General features: G+C 38.4%; 1 long non-coding RNA gene across 1 annotated transcript; it reads left to right on the forward strand.

Moving 5' to 3' along the window:
- Nucleotides 1–277: 277 nt before the first annotated feature.
- On the forward strand, nt 278–12,351 carry LOC131342214 (uncharacterized). The gene is made up of 5 exons (XR_009203004.1): nt 278–527; nt 1,770–1,810; nt 3,947–4,185; nt 7,842–8,076; nt 10,838–12,351. It is a non-coding gene; the product is annotated as an uncharacterized LOC131342214 (long non-coding RNA).
- The last annotated feature ends 11,808 nt before the right edge of the window (nt 12,352–24,159 follow it).

Here is a 24,159-nt window from a genome sequence, read left to right on the forward strand (position 1 = left end):
TGTTTATTTATTATTATTATTATTATTTTTTTAATTTCACTTGAATTATTCACTTGCACCCATCTAAAAAAACGCGTCAGACTATTAACCTATATTGCTTTGTAATTACATTTTAGTGGGTAGAAATATACAATTATTTAGCAAATAACGTGGGAATGAACTCAAACTCGGAGAGGGCGTGGTGTAAAACTGGCTGCATGGTGTCACAAGGGCGGGGCTTAGAGATGCTATATGTTTTTTGACTTGCACCACGAGGTTCATAACAGCGTTTCATACTTGGAAGAGGAAGAGAAAAGGGAAGGGGGACGTACATGTAGCTCATTTCACTCTCCGGACGGAAGGAGATGGACACCTGAACGGGACATATGGGTGTAGAAACGGAGGGTTTAGCCACTGATGCTGAATGGATGGGGTCGTTGCGACGTCACGCGGAGCCCCAGCCGCGCAGCACACGAGCCAACACAAGACGACATTGGCAAGCGCGAGGCGTTCTCAATCGCAGAGCTGTCCATGTTACCGAGAAACGCGTGAGTATTCTGTCTTTATCTCCATAATGTGGATCATATTAAAAATAGCAGCTCGACAGGGGAAAAACACCGTTCTTCGATGGTAACAAATGAGCGTTTTCCAGCCTTTTACACAGGCGCTCGCTGAAGATGCAGGATTCACGCGCCGTGCAGCGCAGCCGCTTCTCATTTTAAGATGCACAGTCTATTGTACAATGCATAATATTTTTAAAACGGTAAATAAATAAATATTGTGATATATGGTTATGCATTCGGATCACACCACTATTTAATATTTAGTTTAAGCGAATCTACTGTGTGAAGAGACGCCAGGTGGGTTCTGGGTTAGGTAGCCTGATATCCATGATTCCATCATAGGTGATTAAAGGCAAATGTTTTGTTATTAAACCAACTTTAAAATGTACAACTTTTCTTCTTGCATTAAGCCATATTTAGGCATGGCAAATAAAAAAAATACCAGCATTAATATTTCTTCCTCTGTCGTTGTGACTCGATGTAATTTTCCAAAAAAAAAAAAAAATACAAAGACCTGGCTCTTGGATTAAATTTATTCTTTTCGCGCGTATGTATTCAATTTTTAAGATTTTATTTATTGCACTTGATGTAACCTCTTATTGCATCCAGTGATGTTTATTAAATCTACCAGCAGCACTCTGCAGCACTCATGCACACCAATTTTTTTTTTTTTTTTTTTTTTAAATTTTTGCCTCTAGATATTTAACGTACATATATTAGGATTTCTTAAAGCTTGCTTGGTGAACATACCTCTGATTCTATGGTGTGTGTCACTGAGGGCTGTGCATATGGCGCGCTTTAATCATCCAACCATAGCGTGTGTTAAGAGTTTCATCCAGAGGCTCCCAGGCCTCGACATACAATCATATGGAATAATAGACTAGTCCTATATATATATACTTTACTGTGTGGATTAACCTGCATTAAAGTTACTAGATTTATTAAACTTTTATTAAACTTGTGGAAAAAATGCTCTCTCTCTCTCTCTCTCTCTCTCTCTCTCTCTCTCACACACACACACACACACACAATCGGTTGAATCATTTTCAGATAATATTCAGATAACCGAAAATATCATTCGTATACTTGCGTTAAGCAGCAACGAACATTTTCACTCGTAAATTCATCTCAAGCATTCGAGTACTAAAACATGGGGTGTAATCAGCCACTTTTTGTCTTCCATGTACGACGTGTGAGTTTGTTTGTTTTCTTGTTTTCTTTTCGCAGAATCTTCACGATATAGTCTGAAGGAAAGGAGCCCATGATAGGTAATATTTTATTTATTTTTTTTAAATGCCTCGCCATTTTATCATTTCAGTTTGCTAGATAGAAAACGGCATATCGTGTCTTAAACCATACAATTAAAGCAGGTTGGAATGAAGTGTAATTTTATAATTATTTTACAGTTCAGTACGTGGCTATAAACTTTATCTTGAGATAAAAAGAAAAAAAATAAGAAAAAAATACGTATTCAGCCCCTACCAGTGATTCCATGCACCAGCAAATCCCATCCGTGATTACAAACGCTACAGGAGTGCCAGCAAATAAGGGAAAACAATCACACTCACGGCATGTCCTGTAAGTGCTGTTAAACTGCAGCCTATAGTGTGACGCAATCGACAGCAATGCAAGCCTAAAGAAAACCGACCTGAAAGAAAACCTAAAATCTACTCTTCCCATTATCGTTTAATATGTAAACACTCTCATGAATAACACACCAGTGTGCGTTAATTGATTTTTATTAACACTTTGTTATGACACAGTTGTAACACCCGAGGTGCTGGACCAGTGATGCTGCATAACACCTCATCCATAGTTCAGCCAATCGTAGAATATAATGGGAAATTATGAATGATAGCAGATTGACTACGAACTTAAATTTAGCGATTGAATATGAATATGGATAAAATCGAAATTTATTTTACATTGAAATCGTGGTATAGGCTATGCAAACACATTGAATCTGTATATTTTCGTATATTGCTAAGTGTTATGTGTAGCACCCTGACTCAGGAGAAACTGTATTTCGTTCCTCAGCCTTGTGTTGAATTAGAATGACAAAACTTACTTTCTATATTTCACCTATATTTAAAAGTCTTTAATATTCATCAAGATGGATTCTAAAAACACAAATTGCCACTGTGCATAGTAAGCAAGCAAGTAAGTGAGCAAATAATAATAATAATAATAATAATAATAATAATAACAACAACAGAAATATGAATATCGAATATTAGATATTTATTTTCTGTAAATTATTGCTTCTTCTACTAATTATTATTATTTATGTTAACATTACTATTGTTGTTGTTGGTGGTGGTGTTGTATGATGCTGAATTACTTAAATAGTGGCCTATTGCTGTATTATGAGAATGAAGTACCATTTGCTGTGAGTGTCTTTTGTAAACACATATGGCTTAACATCTTTGTTGAGTCAGGGTTGAGAAAATTCTTTTCTGCATAAATCCTTAATTCTTTGTTTAATATCACATAGGCGACTAGGCTAATCAGTAACAGATAAAATCAGGACAGTTTGTACTGTAAACATCATTCGGGGGACATTAGCAAAGTAATTAGGTGATGGGGAATGGACAGAGCATAGTGTAAATGAAAATGTTTGAACTTGACCCATCGTTGCCATTTTGGCTGGCACAAAAAGCCATACTGCATGATTTGAAGACCCCCACCCCCATTCCCTCTCTCTCTCTCTCTCTCCCTCTCTCTCTCTCTCTCTCTCTCTCTGATTACAACACCTCAGAGCGGTAATGGGGAATGGCTTCTTGCATAAAGGCTTTTAATTGGACTAACTCCTCTTTCATTTGCATATGTACTATGTGTGTGTGTGTGTGTGTGTGTATGTCCAGAGAAAGAGACAGGGATTTTCCTTAGATAAACAAATAGACTATAGACCTGACGGTGAATTTGTGAACAATGAAAACAAACACTGTTGGTCTTTACCATTTTGTGTCATTTGAAGAGTATCAGCATTTGCAGGGAGCATCTTTTCCCTTTTCCAGGCATAGAATCACATCATTTGAGATGGAAAGAGCCGTTAATGTGGTCTGTATGTGCCTACAGATAAATTTGACTAGTTATTATGGGTCTTGTCATTAACACGGTTTTGTGAGGATTTGAGAGAGAGCACATTTAAAAATTATGCCACATTAGCCAAGACAACATGGCATAATTTTTAGCATTCATAAATATTGGGAAAAATAACATACTCTACTACTCTCTGTTGATTAGTAAATGATTGCATAATTATCTACCTCTGAACCTATGACATTTTTCAAATACAACCAGTTATATGCTGATTAAATTATACTGAATTAATGTTTTGTTAAAACACATTAAATTCACAGAGTCCTAATTGCAGAGTTAATCAAAAGCGTCTCTATTTTTAGGTCTGAATCTGAGGTTCTCATTTCCCCATGGCTGGAAGAGATGGTTGGCCGAAGGGGTTGGCTGTTATCTTTGGTTATCTAGCTGTATGAGTGATGTACGTTCTTCATAAAGCTAGATAACCGAAAGTAACAAGAATCCCATTACACACCTGAAAGGCCACACCCATCCAACACTTCACAACCCACCCTTTGCTTTCTCTTCTCACAAGACTCAAGACATCCAGAAAAAAACTGAATCGGTAAGGTGCTTTTCACCACGCTGTATGATTTGACACTGAGTGCATTGTAGCAGATTGTATACAGAGTTAAATACTTTATTAATGGCTGTTGAAAAAATATTCTGGAAATGAATGAAGTGATATATTAATTTTTTATGTAAGCATTTAGTTTTAGTTACTGACTAGTCCACTGTTTAGCACTTGCTGAAAACAGTATTAGTCTCTCATTTGTCAGGTTAGAAAAAAATATTTACAGATTTTATATTTTTATCGTTGCACTGTCAGCTGATTCCACACTGCTACTTTGCATAAGAGGCTCTTCCAGATTATTAAATACAAAATGTAAATGTAATCACAAAACACCTGTCTCTATTCCTCTGATTTCTCTGAACATCATAATATGGCCTGTACAAACACGATCATGTTTAATCTCCTGATCCCAGAACACAATGAAACACAGGCAGTGGCTTAATGTTGCAGTCACATGGCCACTGGGTCTCACAGATGCCTTTATAGTATTCAAAGTACACAGTACACCATGTTCTAGATGGATTAGTTCAATACTTTACTAGGAAACTGAAATACGTCTCTGACTGGTCAGTAAGAAAGATGTTCAATTTTTAATACTTAGCCTTTTGATTGATTTAGAGACTGCAGCTTTCCTAGGCAAATTTGGCAGCCAATTCAATACTTTAAGAGCATTTGAACCATGGGTCAGCACTTGTGTGAGGTATTTTTTTTTGTGGCTCCCAAATGTTGCTGATGGTAGCTTGTGCTTGTTCATGCACTGTGAATGGGCTGGAATAGATCCAATATTAGAGTATGAGCAGGAGAAGTTGGAAGTGAATAGTTCAAATGCTTTTCTGTTCCTCACTTTGAGCCAATGGTCAGAGCTACTGACCTAGAACCGTACTGCTGACAGCAGCTATTAGGAGGACAATCCCACAATTTGAGGTAGCATAGAAGCCAGAGCCAGCTGGAGGTCTCTGCCTAATCAGATCATCACACCTTCACACATGATCTCATTCAGAGTTACACCATTGAGCCTGGACAGGATGCATTACTTCTTTAGATTAAAGCTGGTAATAAGACATGTTTAAGCAAATTGTTTTGGTGACAAAACCTTGATTGTTAAGTCAAGGCTAAATTTGTTCATCATAGTGTCAAAGGACACAGTGTACTTATTTGGGAAATGTTCTTGTTCAGCTTGACTTAGAATTGTGAGCAGCAAAAAAGACGAAGAGATAAATCAGTGAGAAAGTGAAAGCTTGCGTAACAAGTGTACTATGTGCAAAGCTATAATTTGGATAAACAAGGGCTCAGTGATATACAGTTTATATGAAGCATTCATGTGCGCCTTTTCACATAAACAGCCACTGCCCTTGGCCATGTAATAAACAACGGCATCAGCTGATCGGTCACGGTCAGGGCTGCCTGCTGCAATGCAGCTGCTGCATTACCGTATCATTCTGTATGGACTCAGCATGATACTTTATGTCCTGGTGTCTAGCATGTAAGTGTCAAGGAAACACCAACATCCAATGAAGAGCGTGGAACAGCTTTATAACCCCCCACTCACCACACATACACACCTTTTTTCTTTTTTTTTTGAAGTGGAGCCAAAATGACAATTCTGGAGCACAGGATTTTGTCTTGCATCTATACTTATATATAGTTATATACTGGTTTCAGTGTAACTATAAATGTTTACCAAGCCAACACCAGCTCTATAAACAGTAATTGTATCCCTCCCCTCTTCTCCCTTTCCCTCACCTCCCCTCTCCAGTCAACTGTACTGACTATAGAGCTAGCACACTTGTCAAACAGACTCAATGGGTTCCTTTACCACGCTTTCAATACTGTCCAGTCACAACTGCTGAGTTGTAGTTAGAGCAAAGCTAGCCAACCCCTGTCGTTGCCCTTCTTTCTATCAAACACACCAACTGAGACTCAAAAAAGCTGCACCATGGGACAGGAAATTAAGGACTAAATGCTTGTCTCTTTAGTTCCCCCAGCCTCTGCTCTACTGTCACCCCTGTTGAGATGTGAACATACTTTAGGCAGTTCACAAATCCAACTGGTGCACTCACAGAACAGAGATTAAATTAGGTAACTGCATTAGAACAAGTCAACTTTGAAGGTCAGTATAGTACAGGCCACAGGAGAAGCCTGTTCTTCACACAGATCTTATATCTGTAAGGAGATCAGAAAAACAGTAACCTATTAGAAGGAGACTTTCTCCTTTGTCACTAATATGGTCAGAAGTATGCAACAGATCCTAAAAATGGTCAAAAATGGCACCATGAGTTGTCGTACTCATTAAATAAATATGCACAATCCTGCCTTGCTACATTATAATCCAAATGAATAAAACATACAGTGACAGCAAATAACTAGGAGGACACTAGACAATGAGATTTAGTGAGCCATTCTATCCAAAACTCATCTCTCAAAATCTGTGATCAATCTGTAAAAATGAGCTTTTTCCTGTGCATAAGTTGCATGGCTGTTCACATATTGGGTGATTGTCAGACTCACACTCTAACACACCTACAGGTCCACTGAAAGCATACAATCCCATTGTTACCTCAGCTGTTAATGTCAGAGGCTTTACAATGGTCCCTATTCACTCTATTTGCATAAGGCATTTTTCTAACAAGGGCCTGGAGAGGGCTTAAGAGTAGGTCCACTTTAGAAGGCCGCAGCAAAAAATGTCAAGTGCCAATTAGAGAAGGTTTGCTGCCATTCAGCAGGACTACACCCCTCTAATTCTACTTCTAACTTGATCCCATCCAACTCTCTCACACTCTTTCTCCCTCAAGCTCAGTCTCCCCTGGACCTCCAACCAGTATCACCTGAAAACAAAGTCCACCTCTTAATATGACACTTCATTTCAGAGGAATAAGTTTCCTGCTGTTGCAGAGCCCCTCTGTTCATATGGGACAGGGTGAAACAATATGAAAGCTTCTATCAGGCTTGAGAGTTGATGTATAAGTCAAGTGATGGTGTTGGCTAAAACTTGATAGATTCTCTGTTTGAGCTGCGTTTAACAGCAGGACTCATTTCTTGGACTTTAGAATGAAAACAACAAGGTAATTTAACCAAAAATAATGTATCTGCTGCAGTGGTATACAATTTATACCCTGTCAAAAAACATGCATTTTTATAGTCATAGGTATGTGCTTGTGTGCGTTCATTTAAAACTCATAATGCATATCATACGGAAGGAAGCAAAGAGAAAGAGAGTGATTGCACGATCTCTCACAGACAGCGGAAACTGTTTTTGTTCACCCTGGGCCACTGTTGGTCCTTCCCACCACATTTCCCTCCGTTAGCATTCTGCTGCCACGCAAAAGGATTTATGCTTTGCTCTCTTTCTTTTTCATTCAATCTCTCTGTGTAGATTTTTCCCAGCCTTGATTCTCAGATGGTTGAGTCTGATTTGCATGCATTTGCATAATGAAAGTCATTTGCATGCTCCAGGGCAGACTGTACCATGTGAACAGACATTAAAAGGTGTTTGTGTGTGTGTGTGTGTGTGTGTGTATGTGTGTGTGTGTGTGTGTGAGTGTGTGTGCACACATATCAAATTGGACATACCCTCTAACACTTTCCCAGCCCAACAAACTCATGTTTAGGTTTTCATGGTCTTTCTCCATTTTCGCTCTTTTGTACAGACGTCCAATCTCGTGTTGAAAAGATGCCAGCGAAAGGGATGGAAAACATGGCGGATGTTAAGGAGGAGGGGTGGTTTGGTGTTGAGACTCTCTGTGCCCCACTATGCATTGCTGCTCTCAGCCCCTCCTCTCGCTGCCTGCCTGCCCCTTCCTCTTGTGACGAGCGGCAATCCACGCTTCACCACCATCTTAGAGAGCGCTGGCATGAAATGGAAGAGGGAGGAAGAATGAGCAGGTAGACCCACCATCGCTCTCCTCCATTTCTCTCTCACACTCTCTGTCTCTCTCTCTCTCTCTCTCTCACACACACACACACACACACATAGCATAGACTCCCTCTTCTTTCAGCACAGAGACTTTTTTTTAATTACAGCAGATGTGTTTCTTAATTGTGAAAATCACATGTCGCTGGCACCAAAGTGGGCGGGGACTTTTTTTTGTACTCACTTGTATTAAATCATTTGCTGCCACAATAGGGGAGTCAAAGCGGGCATCTGTGGGCACAAGATTGAATAGAACGCCATCAGGGATTTTGCTGCCCTCCTCGCCGCCATGCCAGGCAGTGAGATGGCGAGCTGCCATTTTGAAGAAAGCTACCAAAACATTTTTTTCTTACATCTTCAGGCACCACAGTGAAGAGCATCATTTGACAGCATGCTGGTTATATTATTACAGAGATTCTATAGCTTTTATTAGACATGAGCATATTTACAATATATGTAAGCCAGGACCAGGGCTGTATAAGTTTAATACCTGCTTAACTAAAACACCAGTTACAGTCGGCTGGGTCCAATTAACCTAATGAGAGCAGAAAAACAATGTTGCCCATTGTCCCAAATTTGCTCAGAGAGCTGCCTTTGTTTGGGTCCAGACATGCCATGGCCCAGCTGATATAGTGTAGGGTAAGTGTCACCCTCCCAGCACAGAGCAAAGCAGGGGAGATACTGTAAGTGTGAGGTCTGGTGAGGGTATACCAGAAAAATATTTGTAAAAAACATTTCAACTTGGAGATATTTTACTGTCTGTCTACACAATGTTAACATTTAGATATTTAACATTAACATTTGATCATTTAAATCAGGTTAAATTCTGCTCTATAATTTGTACCCAAGATTAACTTTGATTCTTTGAACTGTTTCTAAGTCAAGTTCTGTTGTGTGTAAAACCATTTAACTCATTTCTGTTTCTATGTCTATAAAAAAAAGACTTGGTGTCGAGTTTTATTGTGTAATTGTGTGTCAGTAAATAGGTGGTAATGTGGTGGATGAATCTGGCTTAGAGAGCCCTGAGGAAATTATGCAGGGCTAAAACAATACAAAACAGCAGCACCTCAGAGGCTGGCTGTAGAGAGGAGATGATGGGGAGCAAGGGCGCAGTGAAACCTTGTGTCTGGGAGCGTGTGTAAGGGTGTGTATAGCTGGGAGGCAAGTAGGGCATGGGCAAGGGGGCAGACACTCTCATGTCTGCACATACACACACACCCCTCCTTTTGGGACAGCCAAGCAGCTGGTCTCCTGCTCTCCACGCAGGCACCAGTCTTGGGAACAACCGAGGCCCGCAAAGAAAACGGGCACCCTGGGCCCCCCAAGTCTGAGGGTGTCTGTACACCCCTCCTCGCTGTCTCACCTCCCCCTCCTTCTACCAGCGATGCCGAGGGCCTGGGAAGGACTTGAAGTTCACGGCCAGACCGCCTATTGAGCTGACAGGCCGAATGTTTGCTCAATTCAGCCCCCCATTCAAGCCTGAGTGGGGAGGGAGGGGAGCAGTTACACAGTAGCACTGCAATGGCTATTCATTCAGTGAGAGGGAAATCAAGAAAGAAAGAAAGTAAAAAAAAGAAAGAAAGAATGATGGAGCAACTGAAAAGAAGGGTTGCATATATAAAAGTGAGGATTCAGTGTGCCGCATTTGGCTCCAAAAGGGTTGTGCCCACCAACATACCCAGAATCTAAACAGACCGTCTTTCTATAGTGCTAACACCCCCTGCCCCCTCCTCTCTTCCAGTCCTGCTGCCCAGCTTTAACAGGACACGTGCTGCGGGTGTAAATTCACCTCATTCAGCTCGGTGTACAATGACAACAGTGTGCCGTCTATTTCCTACGGTCGCGGTGGCATACCCTCACCCTCATTCTCAACACTTGTCTGTACTTCCTCTCACCCCAATTCACCACAGTCTTTCTTTTTTTCTGTTTTCCATCACCTGCGGTTACTGCTGCAGTCTCAGTCAGAAGCTAGATGTAGTGAGACTTTAGGAAGAGTTTCCTTTTGGTTATATATAGAGAGAGCATACAGCTAATCACAGCTAATCATGTGTAAAAGGGTTTAAGCACATCACTAGCAATAATGTGGTGTAGTTTCAAGGTGCCAGAATCACTTGCATTTCCTGGCACCCTGCCACTCCCCATTTTAACACAACTCGGATTGCTTTCTTTGGTCTTTGTTTGCAATTTGACAAATCTCTAAAAATAAAGCAGATGAAGATGATGATGTCGGTCAGAACCAATCAGACTCTAGCCCAGTGTAATTCCATTTATAATCAGTGTGTACTGAACCAGAAGTAGAGGTCCTAGTAATATTTGTAATGATGATGGTGGTCTGCTTGCTTTCCTGTTTCCCCCTTGACCTTAATATTTTAAGTTGCTTGTCTGAGCTATGCAGCAGAGGCTGGGCTTACTCCACCTCAGCACTGCAGAATTAGGATCTATCACATGCTTCGTCTTTGCTTTAGCCTCAGAGCGTACCAAGCGCTGATACTTTATCCTCAACTTTATCCTCAATCTCCACCTGGCACTTGCTCCCATTACCTGAGCTACAAGTCCTTATGTTGCATTTGATCTTTAAATTACTAATCTATTTATATTTATATTTTTAATATATGCAAATAAAGTGAATTCAGTTTTCTCATAACGATTAATGGCCAAAGTTACATTACTGCGGTATTAAAACCAACAATATACACATTATCATGTCTAACCATTTCCCCCTCTTTTTTTCAGGTGATGAAAGAATAGAAGTGGACTTTTTTAGAGATGACATCAGATCATGGATGAAAAATCATTTCCTGCTGATGAAGTTTTCGACCCAGATGTCTGCACCATTTTATTGTGTGCCCCAACATTACTACATCGAAGCACTTTAAATGCCTCTTTATTTTGTTTGCACATGTTGTCATTTTTGTTTTGAAATTTTTGTTAAGTCAATTATCTATAATAATGTTGTCTATTATAATCCGATATTCTCACATTAGCTGTGAAAACTCTACTAACTGAAGTTACTATCAGACATTTCATCTCAGTCTAGTTTGCTACAACACAAAATGCTGTGTGCTTTTTTCTTTTTTTTTTTTTAAACTATAATACTATCATACAGAGGCATTTAATGCATTCTGTATGTAAGTATATAATCTAAGCCTGGTCAAGACAATCACCTAGTCAAGTGTGCTTAGACAGGCTGTTAGCATAAAATCAATCTAGCATAGAGCACTTTAAACATTCATGTAACCTTTCCTTTATCCCTTTCTCATGTTTTGTATTTAATGTCACAGGCCAGGCTTGAGAGCATCTGCTATGATGAAAATGACACTAATGTGTTTGTAATGTTGTGTTCAAAACGAGTAGCTAAATATTAGACTAATGGTGTAGAGATCATGAATGTGAGACCCACGGCAGCAGTGAAGGGTTACTGCACTGTGATTGAACAGCTCTGTGTGTTGATATTTACACACATGGTATAGAGAGAGCTGTTGTCTTTATTCTCTATGCAACTGAGTTGGTCATGCATTAGTCGGTCATTAATGATTAGTGCATGACCTGTCCTGAGCAGATGGAACATCCTTTATTCAAATTTGAACAAAACAATTGTAAAATGTTATACGCGATACTGGGGTAAAATTAAGGAGAAGAAAGTCTGTGTGATTTTTTTGTGTTCTTTTGTCTATGCAGTCTGATTGAATCTTCACTCATAAGAAATAAGTGATAATCCTGCTTGCACTAGTAGCTCATGTGAAATAACGTAAAGTGTATGTAATGTAGATTGTATGTAAATGTAAAATACTACTACTGTTATTATTTTAATAATCCTAATTCCTGATGTGCTGTTAAATAATCTTAAAATTCAATTCGGGCAGAGGCAAACACATATTTTAATGATCTATGCAAATATATTAATATTTGATCATATTAATGAGCATTGTGGCAAATGATTTTGAGACCCTATTTTACTCTCTTGTACAGTGAAGTCCTTGAATCTCAGTCCTTGAAGTCAATCGAAAAGCAAGTAATTTTAGTTTTACCTAGAAATGTAAAAGAAATGTGAGTACTATGATTAAAAATCATTTACTATGCAATTTATCGTGACGTGTTTGAGTGTGTTTCTAAATGTTATATTCCCTAATGTGTGCTTTGTGGCATTTTTAGATAAAAAGTAACTTGTATGTTAAGACTAACATGATTAACTTTATTATTAGGCCATTGTGGCATTGAGCTAATTTGTCCCGTAATGGATATTAATAAAAGATTATCTTGAAAACAAAGGAGAATTGTGCATTTCTGTTAAACAAACAGTGACGACAAAGAGTAATGCTTCTCAACAATCCCATTATAGTCTCAAGTATCACTGTCTCAAGTATTACAGACCATATTCTACTGCATATACACTAATCTATTACCACTATTATGAACAGAGGAATTCTTTAATATGATATATGTTAAATGTTTTCCTTGTTAAAGCTACTTTACAAGCAAAACATTAATGTGTGCAAGATTGTAAGACACACATCAGGTGAATATGTGTAGGTGGACCTTTCTGATTCCTATATAGACACAGTGAGTGGTTTTACAGGCAATGTTTACAGCTGAAGCGTTTGCAATAAAATAACTTGATGCCTGCATTAATATGCACAACAAATAATATCATGCCCTTATGGTGCACGCAATATCACTGTTGTGCTTTCGGGAATGACACACAAGCTGGACAAACATTTTCCTCTAATGAAGCTCCAAATAAATACAATGCAGTCAATAGCAGGCAGATTACAGAATTCCTCTGCTCCTCAGCTCTGTTTAATCCATTATTTCTATATATAATTAATACAGAAGAGATCATAGTGAATCAAGGCCATAAACAGGTATGGATGGTGACATGTCTTTATTTCTTGGATGTGCAAAAATCCCCTAATCCTTCAACTCTCATTGTGCCAGGAGGCAGAGTGCAGAGTGTACTGTAGAGTGTAATAAAGCTGATATTAAAACACTTTTGGGTGAGTCAATACCACAAGGCAACAGAAGGCACATAACAGGATTAGCCTTGGCTTCCCTATTCATGCCTCATTCAGAGCTGGGTCACCTATGGGGCAGGAGCCAGAAAGTCCTCTCACTATCAGCAACTAACTGCTTTATATTTTAGAGCATAGCTATTTAAAACTCAGGTTGTAATTGTTCACATAAATGCTGTAAATATCAGCAGATAAGTAAAGAGCAGCGTGTTGTTAAAAATAGCATAGTATTTCGTACGTGTCAGCCCTTCTTTACTGCTCAGTCTGCATATCTGTTTTTAGATTAATATATTAAGCACATTATTCAAGTCACTTTGTGAGAATTTCCATTGTTTCATAAAGCGCTATACGAAATAAATTGAAGATCCTAAAATTCTAAAAGTCTAATATCTTCTATGCCGCCCAGAGTAAGCAGTTTTTAAAATGCATTTCTTTTTCTGTGAAGTCAATTAAAAAAACATGTATCCAGTTCGTGTGTCGTCCTTATAAATATCTAAAATGTTAATGTGTTAAGACATGTTGGTTATCTCTTGCTGACAGAGTCCTGATGGAGTATGTTTATTGAGGTGGTTGGTCGTCTGAGCGCTGTACTCGCCTCTCTCCCAGCATGATTAGCATGCTAAAGCACCGGCGTTCAGGAGTCCATTATGTGAACTGTGCAGAGAAGCTCTCTCTCTATCCTCTTGTTTACCAGTTGCCAGGACACCAAAAGAGCATCCATGGGCTGAGCAGTGGCCTGTGCCAAGAGTGAGCAGTTGATTTGCTCTTTTAATTTCTGAATAAGCCCTTGATTGTTAATACAGTGGTTATCACCTGCTGTTGGTAGGAGAAAAAAAGCACCCTTGCAAAATGGCAAACTGAACGACTGGCAAGCAAAATGGCTGATGAAGCTGGTTAGATTTAGGGCAGGAGAAAACATGTTAATGTATACTCTGATTATTATCTATTTACATCAGATGCATAGATGCTCTTATATGGACATATCTATAACATTGATATGGTATAAGCTAATGCTGATGGAAATTTAAAAGTGAAAAGTTCACGATAGGACAGAAAATTGGACAGTGGCCCAGTTCTACTAAAAATATTACCTCTGGGTTTAACTGGACATTGTTAGATGTGGCTTTCTTCTAGATCAATTTTAAATAGCTTGATATACAAGTGAAATATTGAATTTTATTCAGTATTGAAACAGGGATATCCTTTTTAAAACAATGCAGAACAATCTAATACCTTATGCATGCCGATCCTAAATATTCGCAAACGGCATAGGTGTTGTATGATTGAGCACATCTAAACAAGTGGGAGAGAGAAAGAGCATTTAGTGTATTAATGTGTGTGCCTTATTTGTAAGTCAAGTGGTCGACTGTATTGGAGAACCAATACATTTGCCTGAAGGAGCTGAGAAATATTTTTAGACAGAAGCCCCTTCCAAAGACAGCCATCATCCATCACTTGCGGTGGTCTAGCTCTGTCCCAACACTTTTCTTTCACTTTCTTTTTTTTTATTGTTTGTACTTCTCTTCATTAAGAGTCTAATTCAAACAGTCATTTCTTCCACACTTCATTCCTTAAAGCATGAATCGGCAGAGTGTACCAAAGATATCTTACAACAATCATTTGTTTACAGTGGGGCCATATGCTGCAGCAGTTAACTTTTCTTTAATTGGAGACAAATGTGAGCATATCCAAGACATTTTCTTTCTGCCTTTCTGAATTTCAGAATTATTACTCCACTGTAGGCTCTGATGACCATTAACTCTCAGGGACTTCAATGACGTTCATGATACTGTTAGTTATTGCAAATTTCACACTGTTTAAGAGATTAACAAGCAATAGGATAGGGAATAGGGATATATTTATTTTCCTCTCAGTGTGAAAAGGAGATGCAGTAATATGGCCTATTAATTTCTGTGCCCATTTCTGCTGATATTTATTTCTTAGTGCTTTTGCTTTTCTGTGAGCACCAATAAATGTTGCACACATGCACTTTATGTGAATAGGTCAATTTTACTTTTTAGCCCTTAGTTCTGTGTTATGTAGCTCTGTGTCTTTATGTAGCACCAGAGTCCTGGAGGAATGTTCTTTCATTTCATTATGTGCTGCATCAGCTATATATGATTGGAAAAAAAAACAAAAACAAACAAACAACAAAACCGCTACATTAACAAAAAAAAAAATACATCAGTGAAACACCTACTCTAGTAAAATTATGCTAAACACACCTACAGAAAATCAAAATACAACAGAGTTATTATATTTAAAGCTGCATTCAAATGTATTTTCTACTATAATCATAAGGATTACAAAGTGATTGCCTATAAAGTGACTGCCATACTCCAGCTGTGAGAAGTGTCTGAGTCACTGTCTGTCTGGCTTGCAAATCCCGCCATTGGGGTACAGCGACTAAAGTCACTCTAGTAAAACAAAAGAAGGAAACCTAAAGTGGAGGGTGTGAGAACAGAATTTACCCTGTGCATTCAGATTATGGGAAAACAAACTGTCCCGTGGGGCGTTCATATGTAGACAGGGTCTCTGTGGCCCACTGTTCTGGCGTGAATGACGAAGGCCCTGCTGTTAGGAGAGAAGAGCCTGCAGAGGGTGTGAAGAGTTAATGCTGACAGCTGAACAATGGGAGTTTTTGGGGGCGACAGGGAGGAGCATGAGGGATGGGTCTGGGGTCAAGGGGACCTAAGGGGGTTCAAGTTCAAGGATATTGTCACTGTCTGGCATTTTAAATATGCATAGCCTTACTCAAACTTCTCCCAACATTAAACTCAGAACATATACACCCTCCTTTCTTTATCGTGGAGGAGAAGACTGTGTTGGTGAGCAGAAAGAAAGTGAAGCGACGTCAGCTGATTAATGAGACTCTATGCTAATGCTTAGGGACTTAAGACTCAGCGAGTGTGGGAATGTTGGAGGATCTCTGCTGCTGATAAAGTGTTGGGTTTTTAAGAAGCAGATCACACAGATATTGCATTTCCTTCCTTTGATTCTATTCTGAGTAAAACATTGTGCCATTATCCTTCCATCTGTTTCAAAGACTTTTAACCCATCAACATTGATACTGGAATGCTCTGAAAAAAGTTCTGAATGGGTAATAAATGATTCAATAATGTTTTATGATGCTTGAGCCATTTCCATCTTCTGTCCACCATCCAACCAAGCAGACAGCTAATATTTTTATTTTGATGTGCCCATATAGTCTCTCTCTCTCTCTCTCTCTCTCTCACACACACACACATACACACACACAGAGAGAGAGAGAGTGAGAGATAGCAAAAAAGTGTGAGAAATACAGAGACTGAATACATTCTGTGGTGTTGTTGTAACACTGCTGGCAGTGGGCCCTGTGCCATGCAGCACCTCTCCATCACTCCCTCTCTCTTTATAGCTTTCATGCTGCCTCCCGGTTGCCTTGGCAACTGGGATGGCACTGACACAGACGAGTCTGCAGCAGTGAACAACACTGCTACATGCACGCACACACACACACACACACACACACACATATATATATATATACACACACACACAGAGCATATTCACATTCCATGACGACAAAAACAACACTGTTGTTTTTTTTAGCCAAATGTACATTACCATGGATAAAAATGAATTCAGGGTATCTGTTTATGTGAATTCAGACCTGCCTATAAGGATCTTATATTCACTATTAAATGTATAGTACAGTGTGAACTGAATAAGCACATGCACAATTGCCTGACTCTACACGGTCCGAGGTTTTGATCTGAATAAGCAGCTAAAGTCATGTAGCAGGGCAGGTCAATGCCAAAGCAAGCAGCACTTGATCCCCATCATTTGTGTGTGTGTGTGTGTGTCTGTGGGTCTGTGTATGTACGCGCATGTGCAGTTTACCACTCTCATTAAACTCCTAAAATTAAACATTATGTGGCAGAGCAGCCGGTCACTTGACCTCTCAGTGTGCTCTCGTCCTTTGGCGAGATAAAACCAAAAACAGGGGCCTGAATTGGCCCTTCAGCTGAACAATAACCAATCAGAGGAAAAATTAAGAACTGACAAAGCATTCAAACCAAATGTACCTTAACATGCCATAATGTCTGACCAATCCCTTCCGAGAACCAGAACCTGTTGAGGTGCCAGAGACCCTCAGAATTCTCCCACATTTACACACTCAGGGAAGAAAAAAGAATCAAGAGGTTTTTGGGATTTGAATCCGTTCCCAGGCAGCAATGCATTTGTAACAAGTGACAACAGGAATCACTGCCTGTTCACTGTTGTATCAATACGTGTAAATAAGCATCATTCAAAGCCCAGACCTCTTGAGTGGCTAAGGCTCCTTTTTAATATATTGTAGCATATCCTCTCACAGACTCATCACAGAGCACTGAGTATATTAGAAAATATATTAGAGCAGGAAATGCAGGGTAGTGACTGGGAGTCCTTTCACTACTCTAAATGACACAAAACAACAAAGTCATTTATTCAGTAAGCTCTTGTGCCAGACATCATTTCAATGTGCTTTAGCTGACTCAGCAGATCTTCTAACAAAAAACAAGCAGACTTGAGGGAAATGTACAGTGCTTGATTATGGATCAGTGGACTGTGTTTAAACTCAGCTTTAAAATTTGATGCAAACTCATTTGACTTCAGAGCATGGTAATAGAACAGGAACTTAAGAGATTAATCTATTCATTCAGACATTTTTGTAGTACATATTTCTTATTTCCTAGTACTGTAATCTTAGTAGATACCATTTAATGAACATATAATAACATCTGACCTAAACATGTTTGAAGTGTGCAGTGCTGGATACCATTCAAGTCTGAAACTGTCTTATATTTTTGTCTTACTACAGCATTAATTCTGCACATATGGCTTCAGAATTAATCCAATGAGACCCCAAACTCAGACAGAAACTAGAGTTGAGGTCCTGAACATGGGATCTACTCCATAGTGACACTAGCAATTTGGACTTCTTAATTAAAGTGCAGAAAAGAAAGGGGGTGCAGACAGAGCTAAAGAAATGAAAATGAGATGGGGTCCTCCAGACTGTCTGGGCTAGAGTGTGGGAGTGTGTCACCCTGTGCATGGGTGTGTTCTCAGAATGGGGGTGTCTGGGAATTGACTTGATATTAAACAACCTGATTGAGAGTTCTTGTCAGACCCCCCATGCCCCCCATAACCCACCCTTTCAGGCTAAATGCATGATCGTGCATGCAAACACACACGCAAACACACACACAAACACACACGCAAACACACACACACATGCACACGCACACATATACATACACACACACAGTCTAGGGCCAGCCACGGTCTAGTTGAGGATATAGGATGTGCCACAGCCACACAAAGAGTAAGTGTTGAAGGTCAAATAAGTGTGCTGCAATGGGCTTTCTCATGCTAATGCTCATACTTATACATGCTCAGTTTGATGGTGAGGATGTCGTACGATTTTCTGTGGTAGGTGCCTTTGAGATGTAGTGTGACAGCATGAAGATTCAGCCATCTTGTGTTTTAAACACATTCTAATATGTAGAAAATTATGCTTATAATGAAGGGATGAAGGTTGATTTTGACATTAGTAAAAATACAGAAGTAAATGTATCTGTAAAGAAAAAACATATTTGTTGATGTATTTTTTGAGAATAAGTATTTACACTAGTATAATTAAAACATGGAATAAATAAACATAAGTAAACTAGTAGAGTGCTGTATAAAACAACTATGCAATTATCAAAAAATCATCTATCTATCTATCTATCTATCTATCTATCTATCTATCTATCTATCTATCTATCTATCTATCTATCTATCTATCTATCTATCTATCTATCTATCTATCTATCTATCTATCGAACAAAGGTTTCCCAATTAGAAATAAATCTTTTAGAAAGAAGGTAGCACACTAGTTATAACAGAATCTAATTTTCTCCCAACAGAGTGAACCAGTGTTGATCAATTCATTTATAGAGACTTCAAAGCACTTTTGTACATGGCACTGGAAAAGGGTGTCTGCCAAATGGCATAAATGTAAACAGAAATACACATAAAACATCATTCCAACAACATTAAAATGCCCTGATTAAAAAAAATCCCTGATTAAAAGCTGTCTTACCAAATTCAGACCTCACTAACGGAACATAAATTAAACATAAATACAGAAATTTAGATTCAAAATAGAAAGTATTTGATCAGGAGTCTGACATTAATTTGTTAAAGAATGTGTGATGCATCCATAACCAAATGATCAAATTATGTACCTTGAATATTCTTGCATGATGGGGAAAGCAACTAAAACAATGATGAAGTGGTACATTTCACATTTTTACAATTTTATTTTTAAAACTTAAAAAAAGCATTAAAATTAAGACCATACAAAATCAACACTTTAAGACAATAATGTGCATTTGATGACACTCATTTATATTGTGTACTTAAAAAAAATGTATCTTTCTCTGTCTTTCTGTCTACCTTCATACAAAACTCTAACCTGTATAATTGAATATATATGTATGATGTATGTATATGTGAAATATGTATATGTGAAATCTTTTGGATTGACTGCTGCTGCCAGTAAAACTACAGGCAGAAATGTGTTCATTCCCTATAAAATCTATATTTTATACTCTTACAATAGTACAGATTAATAGGAAAGAGAGCCATGATGCAAATACAAACATGTAAGTGTTTAATATATAATAGCTTCTATGTATACACACACACACACACACACACACATATATATATATATATATATATATATATATATATATATATATATATATATATAAGCTATTTCATATACTATATATATCCGAGGATGTGTGACGTCACGCTCAATGCTTTTGTTCGGCTATGTAGGCCATACTAGCTCTCAGATTCAAACCCCAATTAAAATGCAAGAAAAAATAAAAGAAGTCTGTGAGATCGTTCTACCTAACCGATATTTGCTAACCAATCACAAGCCAGGTACGTCATATGTGCTATTTTTTTTGAATGCGGGAAAATTACAGGTAGTGCATCTATAACACACCTATTAGAATAATTATTAATAGGTAATTATAGGTTTAGACAGACTGCAAATGAAATAGAAAAGGTAGCAAAAAATGTTTATTTATTTATTTATTTTATTTGTGTTAAGGGCACACGACCTTTATGAGTTACAGGTTATCCTAAGATATTACCTGTATTTGCACACTTGTTTGTGTAATTGATAATCGAAGAATGGAAATTAAAAGAAATCTATACGAAATCGCAAATGGGGGTCTCTCTGCCACTGCTTACAATATCTGATATTGTCTTAACAGGAGCATGATAGATGTGGGACACTAATCTAGTCTAGCTAATCGATCGAAATATCGAAATCTGTGTGTGTGTGTGTGTGTGGTTTTAAATAAACGACATTATAAATGTGTGTATACTATAATGTGTATAAATGCTTAATATATATATATATATATATATATATATATATATATATATATATATATATATATAATTAAAAAAGTTTGGAAATACAAACTAAAAATTAAAAATGAACCGTTTTAAGTTTTCTGAGAATTGAAATCCTATTGTTTAATGTTAATGCATGAAAAAGTATTTTCCATTTTAACACAGGAACCCAATAGAATTCATTACTGGTAATAGATTGGGGATTAATTAAAAACTGAGGTATAGGCAAACTATACATTATTTTCCGAAAATCTTTACAAAGGTTGCTTTATTATAAGGATATAAGCAACTTATAAGAGAAGTGAATAGCGAGTACACAATTCATGATGGAAGTAGCTAATAGCGGCTGAAGGGTGATTTGTGAGAGGAGGAGGAGGAGGAGGAGGATGCTGCACTTCGTTGGTGGAATATTAAACGGCGATGGAAGCTGCAGCCTCGCCGTCTTCATTCCGCATCTCTTGTCTGCCGAGGGGCGGCTAATGAGAGACGACAAGCTAGTGGCGTAGTGACGATAAGCAATTGGCATGGAGTCGTGGGAAACTATAAACAAACAGCTGCCACCGGCATTTTTTGATGGTTCTCAAACGCCTTTAATGAATGCTTGTAGGCCTGAATAGCAGTCTTAGGGATTAGTAGGCTGCTGCCATTAGCTTGGCGCTAAAAAAAATCGATAACACATATTACAGGTTATTTTTTTTTAAAGAAACATATTTTTAAACAATTTGTGATTTTAGTAATAGCCAAGCCTTAACTGAAGATGTACACTGGTATGCAGCACCTGACACAAGTGATTTTTTTTGTATTTGTTTTCTTTATATAGCTGACAAACAGAACTAATTTAATTGACTAGTTCCCTGTGGTCAATGGACTTAGCTGCATGGAGAAAGTACTAATTGCTGATAATCAGTTATAATAAATGATCTCCAGACATGATTTTTTTTCCTAAAATGCTTTTCTTTAAAAATGTCCCTTTGGTTGTTATTTTCACAATATAATAACTAACATTTTTTGAAAAACCTCCACCATCATAATGCATTGAAAGGCTGAGAGAGTTTATTAAGGGACATGTGAATGAATTGTGGTTAAGATGTCGTTGGGAAATGGACATGGCCATAATTGGTCATAAGGTGGGTATTAAACATTGTAAATGTCCCCTGGGGTTCAGCCTCAGGGCAGAGGCCTCCCTCAGTTCACCCCAGTATCCTCACAACCGGCTCATCTCTGTTAACAAGGTCAAGCCTTCAATTAGTCTTGGGTCAGGGGCCAAAAGTGTCACCACTAACATATGGTTGAATAGGCTCAGCAACAGGTCCATAGCACTCCTATGACCTTTGGGTAGTTTCATAATGAATGCAGTTTATTCATATTCATAATTAATGTGCAATTACAGTGATATATGGATAAATCATTTCTCTTAAAACACCATATTTCCCAGAAGAATACAATGACAATCAGAGATGACTGGACCTTGTGGATTACCTGATGCAGTAGAATTAAATGCAATTCCAGGATATTTATTTATGCATTTCCTAAGCAGCTTTAGCTCACTTGAGGCAATTCTTAATTTATTTTTAATAATTTAGTGTTGAAATAAAACCTGAAATAACTGCAAGTTTGCAGCATTTTTAAAAGATCTGTATGTACTGAATGAGGCTCATCTCATGTCTTTGTCAACTTCTCCCAATTTCCAATAACCTACATAGATATATTAACAACCCTTTTGTTCTCCAGGTCTCCAAAATGACACCATTTGTAGTTCATTTTAGCAATCTGTGTTTTTGGCATAAAAAAGGACACAATTGGACAAATTAAGCATATTCTCCATATTCATTTCTTGTTGAGTGTCTATGGCCTGGACTTTCTTCCTTTGATTTCTTTCATTCCCTGCGGTATTTCTCAGATGCTAATAACAGACTTGTCCATCAAATGTCTCCACCCCTGGAGTTAATTGGTGCTGCATTTTTTCGGGCCATGCTCTGAAGTTTGGGGCGTCATTAGATCAGTGGTAGTTACCTCCCCACCTGCCTTCTCTCTGCCCCCCCCGCCAGGTCAGCCCTGCCCCCTCAATACCCCACTCACCCCCTATGGACCCTTTGAGAAGGCCGACCTATATCTTTTCTCACCAAGTCTTTACCAGACCATTCTGAATGGGTTCTAAGTAATCTCCCATGGTTGTTTTCCACTTTTGTATCAAGCAGGGACAAATTCAGATTATAAAATGTAATTTATACAGGTATACACACCATCTGGTTTAGATATATTGTATTACATGATTCAATTTATTACCCTATTAATGGCCCAAATAATTGTAATACTGATGTGAGTATTTTAATTTTTTTAATTATTTAACTGTACCTGCCTTTTGTACCTGCACAAGCTAACATTATATATGCAATACATTATAATGCAATTATATATACACATACATATATAATTTGCTAATTTGCAATATTGTGTAATAATTTACATTTACATAATAATTTACACTTAATATGTAATATGAGACATGTTACCCAGAGGGAGATGGGTTCTTCTTATGAACCTTGGCTTCTCTCAAGAGTTCATCCTCATGCCATTTATGTTGCCGTATTTAAATCTGAATCAGGAAATTTTGCTGCTATTGGTACAATGTTATTTGTAAAAAAGTTTTGCCTAATTGAATACATTTGTCAAAACTAAGAAATAGCTGTGACATTCCCAGTTCTGCCCTCTCTCATACTGATCCCCACTAACTCTGTGCCTAATGCTCCTTTTATAACTACTAAAACTGAGGCCATGGCACATAAGAACAAGCAGAAAGGCACAAAGGCCCAGGCTAATGGGACTTCAGTGTAATTGGCACAAACAAAATACTTGGCATCTCTGGCCAAATGTCTCTCTCTCTCTCTCTCTCTCTATCTCTCTCTCTCTCACCCTGACTCTCTTTCACTCTGTCATCTCTTCTCTCTTCTTGCCCTCTGTACAGGTCCCTTCCTCCGGGCCCATAGCTTCCTGGCACTGATGCCAGTGTCTGTGTGCCATCTCGGGAAGCAACGCATCCCCCTGCTGCTGATGGAGCCTTTGAGTCTGGAGAATGGGGGTATTGTGAAGAATTGTGGGTCGTCACTGGAGTGGGTATCCATTTGCTCATATGCAGGCCCCTCACACACACGCAGAGAGAACTCAGAACAGAGTGCCAACAGCGGATCTTAAACTTCACAGATTTAAAATGCCCCCTCGGAGGAGGTGGCAGTTTGTGTGTGTGTGTGTGCGCGCGAATGACAGAGCATGGCATTGTTGGTTTGTCCTCCCCCCATGAAAATGGATGGTTTCAAGTGACTTGAATTTATTTATTAATTAGTTACAAATAACAGAAAAGTAAAAAAAAATGTCTTATATAATTCTAAATTTCATGTGGTATAGGTTCTATCCAAGAATTATCAAATATAGCTAAAGCCACATTTATTAGGCATTCTGTAGCCACTAGTGGATCTGTGTGAATGCAATTAGGATGAAAGATGTTAATGAAGCTTAATGAAACAGGGCTGTAGGGGAAAAAAGGTTGGATTCAGCTTTAGCGCTGTGATGCCACCTACTTGTTATACATGGCTTTACACACTT

The sequence above is a fragment of the Hemibagrus wyckioides genome, linkage group LG01, assembly GCF_019097595.1.
Source record: "Hemibagrus wyckioides isolate EC202008001 linkage group LG01, SWU_Hwy_1.0, whole genome shotgun sequence".
Classification (NCBI taxonomy): Eukaryota; Metazoa; Chordata; class Actinopteri; order Siluriformes; family Bagridae; genus Hemibagrus; species Hemibagrus wyckioides.